The sequence below is a fragment of the Anguilla anguilla genome, chromosome 8, assembly GCF_013347855.1.
Source record: "Anguilla anguilla isolate fAngAng1 chromosome 8, fAngAng1.pri, whole genome shotgun sequence".
In the NCBI taxonomy this organism is placed as follows: Eukaryota; Metazoa; Chordata; class Actinopteri; order Anguilliformes; family Anguillidae; genus Anguilla; species Anguilla anguilla.
In genome coordinates, this window is record NC_049208.1 from 14,113,413 (window position 1) to 14,129,272 (window position 15,860).

Sequence of the window (15,860 nt, forward strand, 5' to 3'; positions counted from 1 at the left end):
TTAGCTTTCTCTCATGATTGATCACCTCATATCTGCACAACTCTACTTGCTTCCAGCTCATGTCAGAGGGTGAAATTTAAACATTCATCACAACAAAAAGAAGTTCTGATTCCAACAGCGTGCCTTTCAATTGCCATTCAGGTGGTTCCACTTCTATCAGTCCCCCATGTTTAATCTTGACAATAGAGCTAGATTTTCACATTCAGAGCCAAGCATACAATGGGCAACTATTATATATTTACTTCCTGTATACTGTACCCATGACTGCATGCATGAATATCCTTAATAGTGCACATTGCATTACATTACATTACATTACATTTATTTGGCAGACGCTTTTATCCAAAGCGACGTACAAAAAGTGCATTTCATGGTCATAGACAACTGCTAAACACAGGTTCAGTAAGGTACAATACTTATTTTGTACAGTTATTTCTAGCCAAGAACACAGTTTAGTTCACACAGTGAACACTATTCAGACCTAACCTCTGCAAAACCAACTAGGCAGAAGAATAAGCTACAGTATTAGGACAAATACAAATTACCAAAAAGCACGGGCTTGTCTTTAAACAACCATATAAAGAATTATTTCAGTGACTTTCACCAAATTTCAGATGAGGTGAAGCACAACCCTTACGTTTGGTACTTAAGAAATGTATGGCATGCTGAAGCTATGTTTGAAAAGAAAGGGTGAATGCCATATATAACAGAATTATCTCTATGTTTCTTTATTTCTTTCTCTCCCTCTGTCTGCTTCCCTCAACATCTGAACAACATTCACACGGAAATCTGTCGAGGCACATATCACTTGGATATCATATCTCACACTAGTGATGTTTTATTAATTTTTTTTTAGCTATTTAGAGAACAGTTTATTTCACACTTCAGAAATATGTAGAGCATCCTTGTAAAACTGTTAAGTTTTTTTTTTTTTTTGGAAAACTGAAAGCATCCAGAAAGCAACATTTTTTAAATTTTGTTGCCAGGTGAAAATGCATGAGAAAATCTGGGCTTGCTACCGAACAATTACCCCCAAACTGTATGTAAGGACAATTCTGTAGGCCCATGTGCATGTAGTTTGTAGGTTCTCTTAACGAGGTTCCATAACTGTAATTAGATTCCAATGATAAATATGGAAAATGTCTTGGTTCAATAATGTATTGCATCCATTTTAAAGATAACCAAGGAGTACAGTTTTTCCACCCTGCAAATACGCATTTGGTGTCTCGTATTATCTCCAAAGCTCTACATCCTGGCAAGTGGGAATTTAAAATAGATACAAATTATACATTTAAAGGGTTATGTTTTAGAATAATCGTATTCATTGAACCGTGATGCGCGACGGGTAAAGGCGGCCCCACTGGAAACCGGGAATGTCAGTTCCGTATATGAAAATGCCACTGAGCAAATGCGACGTGCGACGTCCCTCGTCTCCGATTACACACCTTCCCGAAAGAAATACATTTTAAATCTTCAGCGAGGCATGGCAATAACCTTCAGCGTCATCTCTTACAGGCGTATTATTCTTCTGGACAGACTGTCTATATGGTGCAGTGGCAGCATTATTCATGTGGAGATACCAGACTCATTTTTTCCCTTTGACATAGATATGTGACATTGAAAATGCCTAAGGGACAGGGTGTACATATAGTAAACAGTGTGTATGAACAAAAGGTATGTACACGGCTTGCAATTTAGTCAAGCAGTACAACTGAAACAAAATAAGGTTGGAGTCAGAAAAAAGAAATAAAAATAAATATGTCAAGGTGTCTGTGATGGACTAGGCAACAGTTGTAAAACCACAGAAAATGTTTCATTATTCATGACCAAAAAAAGCATGTCTTATTTTGATGTTGCAATAAATATGGTAATATTTTCCCTTCAATATGTGTAAATACCATTAACACTCCATGTACCTATCCCCTTAAATATCAAATAGTTTTGGTCTTTGACAAGTGATGGAGGTCTTCTTTCAGTTTGTCAATAATATTTCATAAATGCAAATGGAAATGCTGTATTTTTTGGCATATATCTGGCTTACATTCCATAGACATTCTGACATTTGCCCAAAATTTGGATCATTCAGATGATGCTAAATGTGTGATGAATAAATGAATAATAAATGAAACAGCACAGTTTTTGCCCTATACAGCGACAGCATAAAGAATACATGCACCTGCTAGCACATCCCTAAATTGCGGCCCGAATTGTGGGACATAATACGGTGGCATGCGGTGGTCACCATGGACACCGGAGCCATGAGAAAGGCAGTGCGTAGATGATAATTAAAATAGACGCATCAGAAACTAAGCAGAAAAAAAAAGCACTAGTCACACAGCCTTTAGACCACGTGGAATGGAAAATTGATGCCTGAGAAGCCATCGAATGGCACAGAATAACGCCAGCCAACATGGTGGAGACACTTGCTTTATCCATCCATCCATCCATCCATCCATCCATCCATTTTCTAAACTGCTTATTCTTGGTCAGGGTTGCAGGGCGATTTGAACCTATTCCATCACACAGTGGGTGAAAGGCAGGGGTCGCAGAACACACCTGCTTTAGAAACAAAAAAATAACGGTAGTGCTATGAACCAATGAGGTACAGAGCATATGCCTAATTTGACAGGCACAGCAGTGCTTGCAAAGCCATCAGGTGTCATAAAGTTGTTCACAATATATACCGTAAGGATGCACACAGAAGCTTTTGGGTAGCTCATGGGCACTCACAGAAGCTATGAGGCGGTGTAGTAATGCCAATGCGTGCCATTACAGTGAAAATAAGTAATAATATGACAAAGCTACAATCTAAAAGAAAATAAAGCATCCAAACTTCATTAGTAGGGTGCTTTCATGAAGGTTTTTCCCCACAGAACACAATGCCATAAGTGTTTCCAAATAATTTCATATGCACCCTGCTCCTCGGGCAAGTTGCTAAAATTTGCATATTTTTTGTTTATTTATTTGTTTGTTTTAAGCGAGCAGCAATATTTTGTTTATTTTCTGTGTTAATGTTAATGGGGTGACATTCAGACTCCTGGCATTCATTTCATTGATTTAAAAGTTAAATAACTGTGTACTTGCTCTGGCTGACTAGCTGCAGGTCTACTTGAAGAAGTTCCAATTGCTTTCACTACTCCCAGATGACAACAGCATCTGTTGGAACTTCATCCCACAATATTTTTCCTTTTCTGTTTACAAGTAGCTTTTCTTTCTTCACGATCACAAGCTTGGCACTTGCAGAATAATAATTTGAAAAAGCGAATGTATAATTATTAAGGCAAATTATTACGCCTCCCAGGTGTAGCTTCCAGGTAAGCACTTGGACTGTTATGGAATGTAATTGTATTTCTTTTTATTTTTTAACAGTTATTGCTGTTTTGGTCTCAGTGGAATATCTGAATAAATAACCAACAGAATGAATTATTAAGAAACAAAATGACAATATACTTGCATTGTAAAATATACTTGGAGTGCTTGCACACATTTAAATGTGCAGTATTATTAAGTATATTTAGAGTATCGTTTTCTCTAAATATGATAATATAAATATAATTTCAATGTGGAAGGGCTACATAAGGGGGTAGAGGGTTTCCATCTGCAGGATACATCTTCTCATTCTTCTCCTGGAATGAGAGCTTGACGAAGGACATCACAGCAATGCAACGCGATGGTTTGGGCCTTCAGATGTAAATGGTAAATGGACTGCATTTATATAGCGCTTTTATCCAAAGCGCTTGATGTGATTGGGTTATTCCAAATTGTGAGACAAAATGACTGGATAGAAACTTGGTCAGAGCATGCTTACAGTTACTTAACTAAATGTAAGGAAAGACTTCGTTAACAACAACTTGATTGCAAACCAGCAGGATTATACGCATCATCATTAAAGCACTGCTTCAAACAAACTGTGCTAAAAGTGTGTAAAGTTTACACACTTAACACTGAAGGAGGACGTCCTCTGAGCTAATTGTGATGTGTTTCCAGGGGTCCTGGAGCCGCACGCCACTGTTGTGAAATTTAGGGTGCTGCTGAATTGTTACCCTATCCCAGCGAGGGCTGGGGGTGTTGGTTTATGACCTGCCCTTTCGGACCGTTCCGATCGATGCCACTCCTGTAAAATAGGATGTCAGCGGCATTATCATTGCTTCCACGTCGGCACGACGGCGGTATGAACCAGGATGGATTCACTAATCTCCTGTCGGTGAGAGCAATGGCCGTAAGCTTACTCAGCGCAGATTTTTCCCAGGGTAAAACTTAGCCTTAGCTTTATTCGTTTATTTGGAAATTAGAGACATTACCACCTTGAAAGAAGCAGTTTTTCCTCCAAAATGGGTTGTAAAGGTGTGGCAAGTTGTAGTTTTTGAAACAGCATCATTAACCAAGCCCACCCCTCCCCCCCATCCTCACTTTTTCAGTAGCCAGCAACTCTCATCTCAGCTGCCCATCTGTTGAATTAGACATGCGCCACTGGGTTTGACATATGCAGTGTTCACACTGACTGTTCTACACCCGCATCTGTAATGGACATTGGACATGGATGGAAGAGCATAAGACAGGTGGGAAAGGGTTTGGGAAAGAAGGGGGGGGGGGGTATGTAGAAATATGTCATCTAGATTAGGTCACTATTGGGGGGGGGGTGGTGTGTAGAAGTCAGTATTGTCCGCTTTACTCTATTTTTCTCACAACCCTCTTTTTCAGAACAAACGTACACACTGCACATGTTATTTTATTGCCAGATAAGCTTTGCTATAACAGCAAATTACAGTTTATTTTATTTCATTTTTTGATCATCCACTCCCTTTCAACAAACACATAGCATCCTCAAAATAACATTACCCTGAGCTAGAATGAGAATACATTTTAATTAATTATTTTTACTTAGCATAAAACCCCTTTCAGTCATTATGGAAATAGAAAAGAGTCATATATAATGCAAATGAAACAATTACCCATACATCTATAAAAGATTATGTATGAACTGGCTAAAATTATATGCACCCCAATTATATTATGATCTAAAATAATTGTACGTAGATAAAATGCTCAGATACAAAGGTATTATATCTTTCTTTTTTTTTGATGGCATTGAAAGTTGTTTCTATTTGCTCTGTCCCAGTGCGGAATGACGTGTAACCCCCATAACTGTCAGTCACAGTTATCAGGATCCCTCAGGTGTATCCAGTTAAAAGGAGCCAAGTGACAAAAGAGCACTAAAACTGCACTGAGCCTCGAACGGCTCACAGGTAGATTATGAGTCAAGAATATTTCTGAAGGTGAAAAGCCTGGATCCTGCATTTCAGATGAACCTCAAAGGCTCCCCATTTGCCAAATTTGCACAAGGTTATTTTTTTTATTTTTTGTGTGTGTGTGTGTGTGTGTGAGTATTATTAGCAGCGTTTATTGTCATCAGCCTCCCGTGACGTGGGGGAAGGTTGTTCGAGTCACAGCATGGGTCTGTTGTGGTACTAGAACTAAAGAGACAGGGGTGCTATGCTGGAATGGAACTGGAGGTGGTGTTACAGTCTGAGGGATGATGTTGTGCTTGAGTTCCATTTGGTGGCAATCTGGCAAGCAATAATGGTTGATGGCGTCTTACAATAGATTCTCTGTGTGATTCCCGTTGTAATGATATGCACAGCACATTACATATTACAGGTATTAGTGATAATGCCTACATTATAATTAATTTGTCATCTCATTTGAATTTCCCTAGTGATTTCAGTAAATCCTTAACAAAACCTGTGAGACAGGTTACTCAAATGGTAGATTAATATTCAGTAGCCAACACCACTATATGCATCATCATTATCATTATTCATTATTATTATTATTATTATTAGTAGTAGTAGTATCATTAGTATTGTTATTGTTGCTGTTTTTTGTTGCCATTGTTTTCAATGTGATTAACCATTGTTCATTGTCATTTATAACTTGTGTCAGAAATACACTACTCATTTGGGGGGGGGGTTAGGAATTCGCTACCTTAAAATGTGAAATTGAATACAGTCATTTCTATGAATAGATCTTGGAATGTGGTCCAACACTGTACATATGAAAGGAGAAATGACTGATCTGTGCTGTATATATTCACATTTTAAAATGGGCACAGATTTCAGAATGCCCCAAATTACCATATTTTCTCCATAATAGTGAAGCCAGTGAGATTTATTGGCGGTCTGTCACTCCACAACTGGGGAGGGATTCCGATTGGGCAATAACAAGCTGCTGCACATAGTACCCACCCTTCTAAGAAAGAAAGTGAGCTCCATAATGTTTGGGAAAACGACATTTTTTTCTTCTTGGTTTGGCTCAGTATTCCACAATTAACATCTGGTTAAACTGCTACGTATGCAAAGTGCTGTAACGTCTACATGGAGAAACCAAAATGTGTAAAAATACCCTTAAATAAAAGCTGAAAACGTGCACTTTAACCACAATAAATTTGAATTGTTTGATTAGAAATCAAGTACAGAGCTAAAGAAAAAAAAAGAAAAATTTGTCTGAAACATTATAGAGCTTACTATATATAAATATATGTATATATATATATATATATATACACACTCACCGACCACTTCATTAGGTACACCTGTTCAACTGCAAACTGCACCCGTTAACACAAATATCTAATCAGCCAATCACGTGGCAGCAACTCGTTGAAATGCGTTTAGGCATGTAGACATGGTCAAGACGATCTGCCGAAGTTCAAACCAAGCATCAGAATGGGGAAGAAAGGTGATTTAAGTGAATTTGAACGTGGAATGAGTACTTCAGAAACAGCTGATCTACTGGGATTTTCACGCACAACCATCTCTAGGGTTTACAGAGAATGGTCCGAGAAAGAGAAAATATCCAATGAGCAGCAGTTTTCTGGGCCAAAATGCCTTGTTGATGGCAGAGGTCAGAGGAGAATGGCCAGACTGGTTTGAGCTGATAGAAAGGCAACAGTAACTCAAATAACCACTCGTTACAACCGAGGCATGCAGAAGCGCATCTCTGAATGCACACCACGCCAAACCTTGAAGCAGATGGGCTACAGCAGCAGAAGACCACACCGGGTGCCACTCCTGTCACCTAATGAAGTGGCCGGTGAGTGTGTGTATATATATATATATATATATATATATACACACACACACATAGCGCCTCATTGTTGGGGTCAAGCATTCACGCCTGTACCATTCTCTTGCTGTACGCCACACATGCACTCACCCACTTGTCAAGAATATGGTGAAGGATGACTCAACTGACCATTTCACTTTTTTCTCTGTAGACCAGTGCCTCTCTATGTCTTTGTCGATGTCTGCAAGAACACAGTCTGATCATGTCCTACATTCTCAGTCACCTGAGGTAGAGTTGCTCTTCTGGTTTTCCTTACACATTGCACTAATACACAAGCATCACTGTTATTAAATGTGCCTTTTCGACCACAATTTCAGACCATATTTACTGATGTCTTTCCCTTAGATCTAAATGCAGATGTCACTTTAGTCACTGTTGCTATCCAGTTGAGCAGTCTTTGCGACTGAAGCTCCTGCCATCTGTGCCCCAGTAACGAACCCTCTTTCAAAGTCACTTAGATCTTTTCCTCTTGCCATCTTGATCCAAAATTATCTTTCTCCACTCATTTATTTAGGTTTTTCTTTTTATTTGTCACCCGTCTATGTATATCCACACACACACACACACATATATATATATATATACAGACACATTGGAGATGTATCATGTCAGACCACATCAGGATGCACAGGGCTGTGATTTCTACACAGGGGTGTAAATACAAAATATAAAAATATCAATATATCAAAATATAGTTTAACATGAATGCCATTTGCTGAAACATTTCATGTAAAGCACATGTGTGTGTGTGATGGCAGTACCTGAACCAGGGAAGCCTTCTAGCTATAAGTGCTGCTCCTTGAATCATACAAATCATTCAAGACATTAGTGCATTTTATTTTAGATCCTTGTTAAGTGTAATCCAATCACAGACTGATTGGATGAAAAAGCCGCACTCGATTGGTTGAATTCATCTCCGTGGAGAAGATGTGGAGATTATGTAAAACCCGATGGAATTCAGACTGCCACAGGGTAGGCAGTATGTCTGTGCACCCGCTCTCCGGCACATTAGCTTACATGAAGCAGCACTTCAATGCTCAGATGTAGCAAATGAATAAATAGCGTGACAACTAGCATATGTGAAAGATGTTTGTCACAGCCAGACGGGCCACTCAGTTTGATTACTCTGGGCTCACAGGTGTGCGCCACGAGTCGCCACTTCCCCATTTCCTGCCATTGGGCCTATTCAACCCCCCCACCTCGAACCCCCCATAACCCACCCCCCCGACCCCTTCTGCATAAAATCATTTATTCACATTGACTCATAGCTTTGACAGGAAGTCATGTGGGGCTTTGAGCTGGGCATGTCTTCCACATTCTGGCATGGATGGTGCAAGTAATATGTAATAATACATTTGGTTTGGGTGTGATCATTGGATGTGATGCACCCATCATGGAAAATGTACTTACTTAAAAAAAGTAAAAATAAAAAAATAAAAAGATCTCAGGGAATCCAACAGCATTTATTTATTTATTTATTTATTTTACATGACTGTAAAATACAAACAACAGGTGCCAAAAAGGCCCGGCCTAATGCGTGCTGTCAACAGCTCTGTCATAAACGAGAAATTGTGTGCTTATGAGGGTGGTGATATTGATGGTCCGGCAATATTAGAAAATGAAAATGAGCATGCTCCACCTGAGGCAACTTGAAAAAGTAAGAAATAAATAAACAAATAAAAAAGAAATTGATTAATGTTCCTGACGGACGGAGTAGCGAAGCTGAACTGGTCTTTTGAGAACAGCTTTAATGTCACGGCTGTCAGTAATCTAACTGCAAACCACATGTGTGCTACAAAAGTAACTGGAAGATAATTTGAGTGTATGCATGTGTGGGGGAAAGTAAGCATCTTAATCCATTAAAAGCAGTAATCAGTATTTAGAAAACAGCCAGCTGTGTGTGTGTGTGAGTGTATGTGTGTGAGTGTGAGTGTGTGTGTATGTTTTTGTGCATGTAATTTATGCATAGAGGCATTAATGGTAGTAATCAATGTGTAATCTGGCAGCTGCGTGTGTGTGCAAGCTTACGTGCATGGTAAAATCTGTGAAACTTAATTTAAAAATGAATCTAGTAATCACTGTAATCAGTATATATTAAACTCCCAGCTGTTTGTGTGCGCCTATGCGTGTTTGCATGTGTGAATGCGTTTGTCTGAATTTGCGCATTGATCCATTAATAGCAATGATCAATATGCGTAAAACTGGCCCACAGACAATAACTGTCTCTCATGACTCATACCTCCTTAAAGCATCATTATAACATCTATTATCTCAGCCCAAGCAATTACACTGGTTGCACATGTTGTCATATTAACAATAATGTGATTTATGTTTGTGATTGTACACAAACAGCAGCATTTAAATCAGAAAGCATCAGTACGATGCAAACTGCATGGTGCGGGCTATTTGGCTGCTATGATAAGGGTAAAAAGTGTTGAATATGTGTTCACTTGGGTTCTTTCCACTCTGAATGTTCTCATTCGCATGGTCCTCACAGCTATTGCAGTTTAGAAACATTACATTTCAATGTACCCCCGGCCACACCTTACATAATCCTAATGTTGAGAGTATTGAGGCTGGGTGGAGGGTGGGGTCATTGCTTGCTAACTGGCTAGCTAGCAAATGTAGCTATGGTGCCACAGTGTAGGATACAGTGTATAAGAGTAGGAGGAGTAGAATGAGCTTGCACACATGCTATCAACGCTAACATATCAGTGCTAACCAGCATGCTAGCCTTCACTAAATGTGCAATCTTGCTTCCCTCACTTTACTTCTCTATTATGGCATTTCCGATACAGCCTTTACACGATGAGCAATCAATTAAAATAATCACATTTCAGGCTACTTAATCATCTCAGTTTGTCATTTAATTAATATCAGCTGAGCGTATTTGCACCAGGTGCACATGGAACAGACAAGGCTCTCTTTTTTTTCTTGCACAATGCGTTCAGTTAAACAGTAATTTTATTGAATTAAACCAAGCTTATGATTGTTCCCTTAATTTAATTTATCATGGCTTTCTCACAGCTAGTTACCTTGTTAAGCATTCAGAAACGGTGGCAAAAGTGGTATAGCAGATTTCACCTGGACTGCAGGCTATCTGATCTGACTGTAGGATTAAAAGGCTTACCAATGTGTTGCATATGAACTCAAAAATAGATGGCACTGCAGATCAGCTTTCTGTCAATTTCATTTTGTCCAAAGCATCACCATGGTGGATGTGCAGTGAAATATTGAGCTTGCCATTTTATTCGAACGCCTGCATCACAGATGTCTATATGCTTTATGAATGCTGTTGACCAGCAAAGGAAAATACAAGTAGATAGCCTCAACAAATAATGCAATAATACAGCCTACGGAATACAGCATAAAGAATAACTGTATTTCTGCCGGGTCTTGCATCATCAGTGGATTATGCTGAGAGGTGCCAAAGAGCATGTGACACTCCAGCTCAAGTATTTCTACAGGCAGCCATCTTGCCAAAACAGGAAACAAAACTTGTGTAAAACTAAGTGAACTAAATTAAGTGAACTGCAGGCCGGGGCTGCTGGATAGTAGTCTATTAGCGGTTCTGAACTCACGAGCAGATTCATTCAAGTTAAGAAACTGCTTTAAAATGCTGGCTTTTATTTATATTCTACCCATTACATTACAATTATTTGGCAGACGCTTTTATCCAAAGCGATGTGCAGTAAGTGTATGTACGTCGCTCTGGATAAGAGCGTCTGCTAAATGCCTATAATGTAATAATGTAATGTAATGTAAGTGAAACCCCCTTTTGAATCTTGTTTTATAACAAAGAGGCAGTCATATTTCTCAGTAAATTCTCTTTGACAGCTCTGACTACGTGTCCTTATCAGTGCATGTGAAGAATTATAAATACTTTAATATTTTAATACGGGACCATATTGCTAATATGTAGTGGTGAGCCAGATAGTCAGATTTTTTTTTACGGATATGGCTACCGTCCCACTATTATGGACTAATGTCCGTAGTACACACTGCATATTCCATCTGAATAAAATGAAATGAGTATGCACAGTGCTGAAAGGAACGTGACACTGCTGCGTGATAGACTAGATAGAACCAACCACCCGGCTGAGTTCCCTCTGTCAATACAATCACTCGCACGTCAAAACTTTGCAACTTGACAGTTCTCGCCAAATCGCCGGACACCACGTCTCATTTTGCGCATGCAGGAATACTATCAGTCGTTGCATTATGATTCTAGGACACTTTGATTTTGTTGCTCTTACTTTTACTTAGTTTAGCTTGTGTATTTATTTACTCGCCTCTATTGCAGAAAATTAGGCATTGGCACGGGGACAAGCTTTTGCTTAGCTTAGTGGTGTGGAACCTTTGCTAGCCACTACTAGCACACTATAGTTTCTTAGTAGTTTTAGGCCTATAACCATGCCTTCAATCTGCTAACGAGCCTGCTTTTTTATAAGCACGGCGAAAATATGTAACACAAGCACGCACATTCACCAAAATTATTTATCGCTTAGTTTTCTTTGGCATCTTCACTTGGTCTAGCTTGTGTGGACAGGGTCAGTTGTTCCTTTAAACTCCTTCTATTTGAAGTCAAAATGTGCCTTTCACGTTTGTGACTGAACTAAATGAACATCACCAAAAGTTTGTAGACAGTATTAAGTTGTTCATTTGAAAATTCGTCGTTCTTGAGAAAGCAGTTTCCTAGCAATCACGTAAAACGAAATGGGGCACACCTAACACCGGTCTCCCCTACATATTGGCACAATGAAGCAGCGCATCATCCAATCCAGCTATGCACTTAGTCCACATACGTTTCCTCTTCTTTACTCTTTCATCTTTATAACAATGTTCACGTGCTGTTTTACAGCGAAAGAACGCCAAATATATATTTTTTTTTTTTTTAATTTTTCCCCTTCCAATTGGAACTTGGCTTCCGCATACAGATCAGACTCCGACTATTACATGGTCGACTCAGCCCTAATAATATGTAATGTCAAGACATCTGGGCCTTCCTAATCTGAGATTAAAAGTAACTGAATTGTTTCTGTAAATTTATTCAATAAAAATAATAAAAATAATAATAAAAAAATAAAAAGTGTTTTATATTGGATCACAGCTCATGAACATGTTTTTGTTTGATGACAACATACATAAAAGCATTCATTCATCCATTCATTCATTCATTATCAAGATGGATAGTTATTTAAGGGGAGCTCTCAGGAGCCCAGCCAGTGTTTTAAGATGACTACATAATTAAATGAATAAAACATTATTAGAGCAGATACAGGGCAGTTTTGAGATTATTATTTTTAATATTTATGGAGGCATACAATAGAAGAAGACACTCTCTTTCCGTGTGCCCATGAGTCAACGTCAAGCTGAGCAAAGGTTCTCTGCTGTACTGCCGCACAGTCCCACAGTTTTTTTCCCATAATTCCACTGGGACGGCCTGAGAATTGGAGCCTTTGTCTAAGTTCTGACCTCTTACCCTGTCACAAGCTGGAACACCAACACGGACGATGGCAGCGAAATGGATTGCTTTTTAGCAAAGAGGAACTGGGTCCAATAAAAATATCTGTCTCGCCTGCCGCTGCTTTCAAGCATGCAATCAAACAATAGATCATTATCGTCATGCTTTATGGTTATGGCTAGGTTTTATCGGTCTCAGTAGGACCGGGCCTTAGCTGTGGTTAGCTGCTACTGTCAGGGGAAGATCAGATCACTTTTTTTCCCTTCTCTTTGTCTTGTCCACCTGAGCATTCATAAAAAATGTTATTGTGTTGCAGACTGCTCAGCATAAAGCGCATATGTTTTACAAACATGTTTATATTGTGTTTCTTTAGGTTTTGCACACGTGCCTTGTTTTTACATTTGTTCCTTCTATAGTCCTGTAACATTTTGCATCATATAAAGTTGTTCTTAAACTTTTTGCGTTAGGGCACCAGGCTTTTAAAACATTATTTGCAAGGTCTTCTATGTAAATACTGCCAGCGTTAAATTATTGTTACTGGAAAAACTATTCTTCTACTCAACACTATGTTTTAGTTAGTGGGGGCTGGCTGATTGCTTTCCTTGTTTGTCTGATAATGCTTTTCTATTCCAGGGGAGGGCTCAGTTTCTTTGTGATACATTTCTTTAAAAATATCGTATGGGTATTTCTGGAATTTATTTTTTATTGTTTATTATTATTTTTATTTATTTATTTATTTATTTATTTATTTATTTATTTATTTATTTATTTATTTACAATTTTTTTTTGGGGGGGGGGGGGGCGGAGGGGGAGGATTTTTCTGCCAGAAAGTAAGAAAAAGGGAAGAGGAAGAAGAGGATGAACATTGCGGGAAGAATAAAATGATGATGAAGAAAAGCAAGACAAATGGGATGAAGTATGGGAAGTTCAGTTAGTTACACATGAAATTAATCCCGCTTCTGTCCCGTTAAGAAAGCACAATTCTTCCAGCACAGTGTAAAGAACTGAGACATTGGGCTGAAAGAGCAATCACAATGGATTCCATGACCAAGCCAACCAGACACCCAACGATCTCATAGCATTGTGAGAGCTATCAATGAGGAATCACGACTGAATCCTCACATCAAGCCTTTGCTAATGGCACATTAACAGAGATACTGTCACAATGTTCTCTCTGAGCAAAACTAATACATTTTGTTACACTTTTATCACAATAATTAATCAAGACTGTAATGAATACAGGTAGGAACATATGCTGCAGTGTGAGACGATGACACATGTAATTATGAAATCAGACATTAATTTAATTTTTTATTTATTGTGTGTGTGTGTGTGTGTGTGTAGTATGTGTGTAAAATTAACATTTTTTAATGATCGCCAATTAAGAGTAAAAATAATTATCAAATATTTGGTGGCTTGTATCAGTTTTCCGTAGTAATTATGCAAAGCAATGTAAAACTGGTTTAGAATATTTCCAATATGAATGAAGGTTCTGTGGGTTCCTTACCTGCCCTCCCTGTAGCTTACACACACACACACACACAATTATAAATAAAATAGCGCATAATGTTACGTAATCATGTGATATGCTATCCAACACAGGCAATGTTGGATTTCCCATTTTTTAATGATTTATGTTTGACTGCCACCTGGTGTTTTTATAAAGACATGACTGATTTCACCACAGGCATCTGGTTTGCTTGGAACTGGAGCTCATTCCAAATGTCTGAATCATGCAGATGACAGTTTAAGAGAATCTCCGGCTACAAAATGTAATTTAACCCAAATAATACTAATAATCCTTTTCAAGAAAATTACATTTTGTTTTTACATTTCATGTTGACTCAGTGATCAATCACTATAATAATTCAAAATTCCTTCTCACAATGCATGCAGCTGTAGGTTTTTTGATAAATTAATTTCTGAGTGGTATCAAATGATTTCTGTCATATTCCCCAATTTCTGGCTTATTTATTGATTGACTGATTGTGATTAGAACGGGTGTGAGAAGTCATTTCTCCTTTGGCTGAGAAAGGAGGCTTGAAAGCAAAGAAACTCCAGAGTTGATGCCACTGTGACTGCACTGGCTACATCTATCCGTGTCTAGTTCAGGTGTCATTTGATGTATTGACTCCTTATTCATGGGTTTCCATCATGATGTGACCATTTTTTTTCATTTGTGGGACCAAATGCTGGCTTTGTAGCTGCTAGTGAGCAATGCAAGCAAGTAAAAAATATTGCAAATTTAGCCCTAGCTTATCTTACATCTTTTGGAAAATGGGGTTGCCAGATGGCCGGGTTTAGACTGGAATATCTGGTATTTGTGTAGGTCCAGTTTGTGGTCCCGTCACTGGACAATATCCAATCTCCAGTAATAATAATAATAATAATAGTAATAATAATAATACCCTAATAACTTTATTTAGGATAAGCACTTTTTAAAACATTGGTGCTGTAGTGCTGTACAAAATAAAATAAGAAAATAGCCTACACTAAGATTGAAACAAAATGCAAGATAAACAGTAATAAAAACAAATATTTTTAACATTAGAAAGGGGGTGACTTCACATTAATATGACGTCAGATTAGCCATATGCTAACGTGAAAAAATAGCTAATTGACTGAAATTGTATTCCATTTAACTAAAATAAACCAACTCACGTTAGATGACAGATTATCTCACCTTGAACTAAACACAACATTGACAAATTACATTCATTTGTTTATTGGCGGGTGGCAACTCAGCTTTTAAAATAACCAAAAACATAACGTAATAGTTGTCAAGCCTCCTACCCAAGACTAAGTGTTCACGACACAATTGAGAGTGGTGTAGAAAGTTAAACTTGACATTTTGCATCATTACAACCAAAAGCGCAGCAGATAGATGGCATCTTCGAGTAGCTAGTAGTAGCGAATTTGAGCGTCTAGAACATTCTTACCCATCATGAGCCTGCTGGCTAAAGAAGTTATTATACCACTGCAACTTCTCTGAGTAGTTAGCTAAAGCTACAGTAGTTAACTGTAGAAAGGCCTATGGTAGACCTAGTGCAAAGATGAAGCTGGCAGTATGAAAGCTATATACGAGGCTACTAAGTTAACTAACGTACCAGTAACTTGTAGGTCCACATGCACAAAACAATGTGCCAAAGTACACAATCATGTGATAAGGTTGTATCCAATAAGGGGTGGAACTTCACAATGGCACCTAAACCGGAAACAGATGGAAGCAGCCAGCATTGTGAATGCAGCCAGTGCAGTCACCCCGGCCATT